Source organism: Meriones unguiculatus, chromosome 1 (genome assembly GCF_030254825.1).
Source record: "Meriones unguiculatus strain TT.TT164.6M chromosome 1, Bangor_MerUng_6.1, whole genome shotgun sequence".
Classification (NCBI taxonomy): Eukaryota; Metazoa; Chordata; class Mammalia; order Rodentia; family Muridae; genus Meriones; species Meriones unguiculatus.
In genome coordinates, this window is record NC_083349.1 from 189,465,969 (window position 1) to 189,473,186 (window position 7,218).

Consider the following 7,218-nt stretch of genomic DNA (forward strand, 5'->3'; position numbering starts at 1 on the left):
ATTTGGTTAAAGACTCCCGATATTTTGGAAACATTCCGGGACTGACACCATTTCACAGTAAATGCTGACATGTCTATGGCCATAGTGTTATGGTTAAATGTTTGTAGATGCTCCTTCCAATTCATACGTAAAGTTCTAGCCCCTGAGTATTAGAATAGTTTGGTTTTGGTGTTTGGTGGTTTTGTTTGTTTGTTTGGGGAGATGTTTTTGAGGTAATAGCTTTCTGTGTGGCTCAGGTTGGCCTAAACTCACGTGATTCTCCCACCTTGGCTTCCCAAATGGCAGGGACCCGCCACGGCGCCTGGTGAGAGTGGGCCTCTTGTCACTGGATTAATGCACTTACCAAAGAAACAATATCTGGCGCCCCCTCCTAACCCATTCTCACAAGGAGTGCCTGAACAGCAAACTGGCTTCTAGCTCCCTAATTTTGAAATCTGCCCTCCAGAAAATAAGCTTCTGGTCTTTATGACACTTAGTCTGTGATATTTTGATATGGACATGTTGGAGTAGTCAATATTTTTAGACTATTAGTTTTCTTGCAAAACTTTTTAAGACTATAGTCAAGAACCAGACTTTTCTCCTAGGCCATCTCCATTCCTTGGTGTCACCCACTGAACTTTAGAAAACAGAATCCATCCTTCTAATACATCGAACAAAAAAACATACTTTACCACCAAGGAGAAATGGTACTTAAGGATGAAAGGATGAAGAAAGATCTTCTAAGTAAATGGATCCAAGAAATGAGCAGGCAAAGCCACATTAATGCCTGACAAAATAGACTTCAAACCAAAATAACCAGAAGAGATAGGGAAGGACACTACATATCACCAAAGGAAAAATCCACCAAGAGGATGTTGCAATTCTTAACATATCTGTATTAAATACAAGGGCCCCCAAGTTCATAAAAGAAACACTGCTAGAGCAGGATATGCTGGCACAACAGTGACACCAGTGTGCCCCAGAGTAACAAGCCTCTCCTGCTAGATTGAAGACCCACTCCACAACGTGGAACTGCCAGGGTGGCCGAGAACCTGAGGGTGGATAGGCCATGCACCACAGAGAAAACCAAATACCACTGTTTTCCTAAAGGAACCCAGCAGTAAAATGATTCCCGGTGGCAAGCTGCTCTAGGCACACTCAGTGCCACACTCAGCCACCATCAGAGAAAGTTCTTCTTGCTTCAATATCTTGGAATTCAAGCCTAGACCCACAATGTGCAGTGACTTTGGAACTCTCTGCCCTAAATGGGATGTACTCATCCTAGCCCTCCCCTCATAGCTTGGGGCTCTGTGTGGGAGAGGAAGTGGAAAGATTGTAAGAGCCAGAGGTGATGGATGACTCCAAGGAAACTGGCTTTCAGACACAGCAGGACCAATGCACATATGAACTCAGAGACTGTGGCAGCATGCACAAGGCTTGGTCCCAGCCCTGAGGGGAGGAAGTCCCACCCCTAACCAAGATCTGTGCAGCTGATACTTGTTAGCAAAGAAAAAAACAAAACTTAGTTTTCTCCAGTGGGGTCTCATCAGGTATATTAACCCCACTTCGGGACAGGCTCCGTGCCCATGAGTAGCAGACCAACAGAAAATGAAGTCAGCGGTATTTGGGGAAATGTGCTGGTGCTCTGGAGATGGCAGCCTGCCTCTCTGCATCAGATGATGTTGGAGTATGGCACCCTACATCGGGAGGATGGACAGGTGCCGGACCAGATCTTCTCGAGGTTTCTTTCCCTCTCCAAAGAACTCTGCTAATGTCTTTTCCTAAAATTTCTTTTGTCACTTTGCTGTAAAATAGGTGTCAAGATGCTGAAAATTCAAATATGGGAAGAATGTTACTAGGAAACCAGAAAGCCTTGGCCTTCATTCAAAAGGAATTTATTCCGCTACCATATACTGTTCCTGAAGTCCTGCCAAACCAAACCCTTTATCCGTGGCTCGTCTTTGTGAGCTGGTTTTCCTCCCCAAATGGCCAAGGCTCAATACTTCTGAACAGCAAAGCCACTGGTTGGCATTTTTTTATCCTGATTTTTTTTTGAGGGGGTGGATACTAACAGATAAAGCAAAATGTTAAGCATGCTTATTATGCTAAACAGGAGCTTGAATTTATTCTGAATATTTGGGGCTCTGTTGTCTGAATATATAAAATGTTTAGTCAAAGTTTCTTAACCGTAGCATGATAGCTTTGTGTGCAGACAGCTCCTTCTTGGGGGGCTGTCCTGTACACTGTAGACTATTGTGGAAGCAACTTTGGTCTCTAGCTACTAGACTCCGGGGGAACCTCCCAGTTTTGACAGCCAAAAATGTCTAAGTAAAAACACCAGAAGTAAATTATCTAGCTGTTGTTCACACAATAATCAGCCAAGTTGTATCAGAAACCCATCCTTTCTGATCTAAGTATCTGGACATAGGAGATAGAAACTTCGTTTGTGATTAATATCAAGGACCCAGAGGCCAAATGGCTTATGTTCAAATTCTGAGTCTCAAAAAAAAAAACAAAACGAAACAAAATCCAAAACAAATTCTGAGTCTCTTTTCTCCAGCTTATTTGCCTCTTTAAGATTTAGTCTCAGAAAAGACCCCTGGGCCCAGATTTTTTGGTTCTGTTGCTCCCCTTGTGGAGTTCCTGTTCCCTCCAAGTCTTCCTGTCTCCCCCTTCTTTCATAAGATTCCCTGTACTCTGCCCAAGGTTTGGCTGAGTCTCAGCATCTGCTTTGATACCCTGCTGGGTAGAATCTTTCAGAGGCACTCTGTGGTAGGCTCCTGTTCCCTGTTTTCTCCCTTTTCCGATGTCCATCTCGTTTGCCTTTCTGAATGTAGATTGAGCATCTTACCCAGGGTCCCCCTTCTTGATTAGCTTCCTTAGGTGTACAGATTTTACTATGATTATCCTATATTATATGTCTAATATCCACTTAGAAGTGAGTGTATACCATGTGTGTCTCTCTGTTTGTAGAATGAGGCAATGATAATACTTGCCCTACCAGTCGAGAGAATGAAAGTAGATACTGTTTCCTTATCAGAGCTAACGAATGAGTGTGCCACCCACGTGACCTAGTACTACTATAACCCCCCCCCAGCTGGTCTGAAAATGGTTTCTTCCTTGGCATTCAGCGTGACCTGGGTGCACCCTGTATGGAAAAGATAAGCTACGGACTACAATCAACAACTCTGAGGCCTAAAGGCTGAGCGCAACAGTTCACGCTCGCAAACCTAATGGTTCAGGTGTTTCTGATGGAGCAGTTGTCCTGGAGAGCAGCTCTGCAAGCAGCCGTGGGGACCTGCTTGGTAGCGCTGCCATGCTGGCGTCTTTTCTAATGCGCACATGCTCTAAAAGTGAAACGAAATTGAGAAGTAATCTACTGTCACAAGCCTTGGAGACTCAAATGACGGTGGCTTCTCTTGAGCATCTGCAGTGAAGAAACCCGGGAACTTTGTTTAACACAGTGTGTTTTGATAAACCAATTTTCATTTCTTCCCCCCCCCCACTCCCATTGGCTATGAAAATCCAGTGGAAGGAGAACCCTGTGGGAAATGCAAGTGTTGGCTTGGGACGGAAAATGACACAGTCAGGCTGCCTTTCAGGAAGGGAAAACTCTGGTGACACTCTGACCGGTAGACCAAGGAGGGAGGGCTTGCTGCCACCCTTTGAGCAAGTGGAGACCCGGCTGGGACAGGACAATTCAGTAAGTATATGCAAATTTTCACGTGTTAATTATATCTCCATATAGTGGGACCAAACAATGGGGCACTTAAGTAGTAAAACACTTTGCAAGATCGTGGGTTTGACCCCTAGGACTGCAAAGCACAAAACAGAAGAGAGGAATTGCTGGGCAGGGTTATAGATGGCCAGGGAACTGAAAGTGTCAGTGTTGTCGGGGCGGTGACAGGAGAGATCAGCTGAGGTGCTGAAAGAGGAAGCCGAGAGCTTTGGGGGAAGCTGCGGAGTCCGATAGGTGAGATCATCCAGGGACGGACTTGAAAAAGGAGAACAGGAAAAGAAGCACAGCGCGGATTCTAGAGAGCATCCTAAGCCTGCTATCGGGGCGGGTTTGGAGAAGAGGGATAAGGAGTCCAGGCCTGTACCTGAGCTGGGGGACGGGGTATGACAAGAGGGACACGGCACATGGTAGACGCTACAGTCTGTGGGTTGCGACTTCTTTTGGGGAGGGTTGAACAACCCTTTCACAAGGATCGCTCAAACACAGATATTTACATTAAGATTCACATCAGTAGCAAAATTACAGTTATGGAGTAGCAAAGAAAATAACTGTGTGTTTGAGGCTCACTGCGTTAAGGGGTCACAGCCTTAGGAAGGAGCCCCCAACAGTGCAGGGAGCCATGCAGAGCCATGGCAAGTGCCAGGCAGAGAAAAGGCAAGAGTTTGTTTTCTTTTCAGAATGCAGGAAGTAAAGAAAATGTAGAAGGCAAAAGAAGAAATGTGTATGGAAAGGAAACTGCCAGGAAGCTGCTAAAACTCATCTTATGCACGTGTGTGTGTGTGTGTGTGTGTGTGTGTACACAATGCTAACACAATGAAAGTCATCTGACACCACTTTGTAACAGACACTCCAGAAACTTCAAGATTCAAACGGACCAGGAAGACAAAGCAGTCAAAACCTCGTATTTTGCAACACGGAGCAAGAAAGTCATAAAGGTTCCATCACCGGCCCCCGGGTTGCACGGTTCCTCAGCAGGTAGTGGCGCTGGGAAGTACCACCTGCTCCACCTGCTTCACCTGCTGCTCTTCCCTCTCATGAACGCGAGGGTTTTCCCTCCCTTTTATCTTAGTATAACAAGAAAAGGAGCAGTTTGCCACATGGATTTGGAAATGTCTTGTCAGAAGAGATTTAAACCACACTTAGGGCCCATTTCTTCACACTGTCAGAGGACTTATCGAAAGGAAATTATTGGAAAGAACAAGCACTGTATTATAGCTTCCAAGCCCATAAGCACAGATGTCCCCAGGCAAAGCTGAAATAAAATTGAAACGAATTAAAACTGGTTTTGTTTTCTAGTTCCTGGGAATTGAAAATTCTCGCTACACTTGAGGGCTGTGATTTGGGCTCCTCCCCGTATTACTAAACAAAAGCACAACAAAAATAGAAACGAGTGCAGGAGTCTGTTCCTACGTCTTCTTTTGTATGGAAATGGTTTTTTTATTTTTATTTTTTATTTTTTTGGTCAAATCACATCATAGAGTGTTCATCATAACCGTGTCTTCTTAGAGGCCTAAAAAAAAAAAAAAAAACTGAAGCGTGTAGTTATCCAGTTAAGAGAAGGGTCGTGTAAGAGCCTCATCTCTTTGGTTCCTTCCAGCCCCAGGTTGGTGATGGAGAGAGTTACTAAGCCTAGAGGTGGGAGTGGAAGGGGGGATGAGCAGGCATGATGGAAGGACCCAGAGGGGACAGGAGTGCCACAAGAGGACCAACAGAGTCAACTAACATGGACCCGTGGGGGCTTGTGGAGACAGAAGCATCAACCATGGAGCACGCGTGGTCTGGACCTGGGCCCAGCACAGATGTAGCAGACAGGCAGTTTAATCTTCTTGCAGGCACCCTAGTGAGATGAGACTGTGCTGTTTGTGACATGGGCTCTGTTGCTTGCTTTCGATCACTTCCCTCTGACGGGGGGGGGGGGGGGGGGCTGCCTGTCCTGTCCTCAGTGGATGGAGGATGAGCTCAGTCCTGTGCTGGGATGGGTTGGAGGAGGGGGCTCCCCTTTTCTGAGGAGAAGGGGAGGGAGGATAGAAAAAGAGGAAGGAAGGGCAGGACCAGGAGGAGAGGAGGGAGGGGCTACGATAGGGCTGTAAAGGGAATATATACATTTTTTTTTAAAGTAAATATTATCTAAACATTTTTTTAAAAAAAAATGTCCTGGAGAGACTAGGAACACATGGGATATATATCAATGTAATTGTTAATTTAATTAAAAATTTTATCCAAGTTAAAAAAAAAAAGCAACAGAACGAGATGCATCTTCTGATAGTTAAGGCTATGGGAGGGAAGCGAAACTTTCTGGGTTCAAACCAAACCCTTTTCATCTGCTATAATAGCAGTTTTACTTTTGGAAAGATCATTAGTTGGTAAAACAACTGGTCCTGGCACTCTAGGGTTAGTTGAAGATAACCGTGGAAGGGCAGAAAGTCAGTCTAGAAAGAGTGCCTCATCCTTTCTATCTGACCACCCAGGCCTACCTTCAGCAAAATCCTGTTGAGGTGGTTTAGCAAGAATCCACCTGCCACTGATTTTTCCTCTAAGTAATTTTCCGTATCTACCAGTCCCCATTTCAGCTCCTTGGCTATCCATCACCACTAGTCCCTGTGTTTATAGTTGAACCCTCCCTGAGTCTCCTATCACAGCCCTGAAAAAAACTCTTCCTTACCATTCTAGCAAGTATGGGTGTAAGGCTTGCCTCAATAAGAATTCAATACCCTAGACAGATTGCAGCCAGGGCTCCTTGAGATTAACCCCTTCTGGTCCTGCTTGAAGGCAGCCAGACTTTGCAGTGAGGATAGCTTGCCTTGATACCAAAGCAGGCTTGTTTACAGACTAGAATGGCTCGCGTAGCCAGCCATCCAGAGGGGTTTCCGCCTGACAGAAAATCAGGGTCAAAACACTGACGAAAGTGGAGCGCTGTCTTCTAGAGATGCTTTCGAGCCGGGACTGGGCAGCTGATCTTGTTAATCTGTCATCTGGTGAGAAGGTGATAGGGCCTAACAGGCTTTGAAGAGATTTGGAGGAAGTAGGGAACACCTACAGTCTTAAAGGCCAGGCCCAGGGGCTGGTGAACAGTCATAGTGAAAATTCAGGATGAAAATGCTGGGCATAAAGTAACAATGTCCAGAGCCAGGGCGCTGGTGTACACCGCAATCCCAGGACTCTTACACAGAAGACCTGCCCTAAATCCGAGGCCAGCCTGGACCTCACCAGGAGCACTAGTTTAGCTTGGGTGCTAGTGCGACGCTCTCTCTTTAAAACAAAGCGTGCCTAGCATGCAGGATGCCCTGGGATCTTGCCCAGCAGAGAATAAAATCGGGCGGTGCATGCTGGGAACCCTCGTACTGGGAGGTGAAGAGGATCTTGGCATCCAAGGCCACCTTCCAGCACAGAGTTTGGGTTCAGTGTAAATGGCACGGTGCTCTATTTTGAAAGGAGACGTCCTCCAAGATCCTGATGCCCACGGAGAGAACAGTGACACGGTGGCTCACAGCAACCACACA

The 7,218-nt window shown here is 45.9% G+C and overlaps 1 long non-coding RNA gene across 1 annotated transcript; it reads left to right on the forward strand.

The window, feature by feature from the left end:
• The first annotated feature begins 3,281 nt into the window (after positions 1-3,281).
• LOC132652396 (uncharacterized) lies at positions 3,282-4,765 on the forward strand. The gene is made up of 2 exons (XR_009589933.1): positions 3,282-3,682; positions 4,396-4,765. It is a non-coding gene; the product is annotated as an uncharacterized LOC132652396 (long non-coding RNA).
• The last annotated feature ends 2,453 nt before the right edge of the window (positions 4,766-7,218 follow it).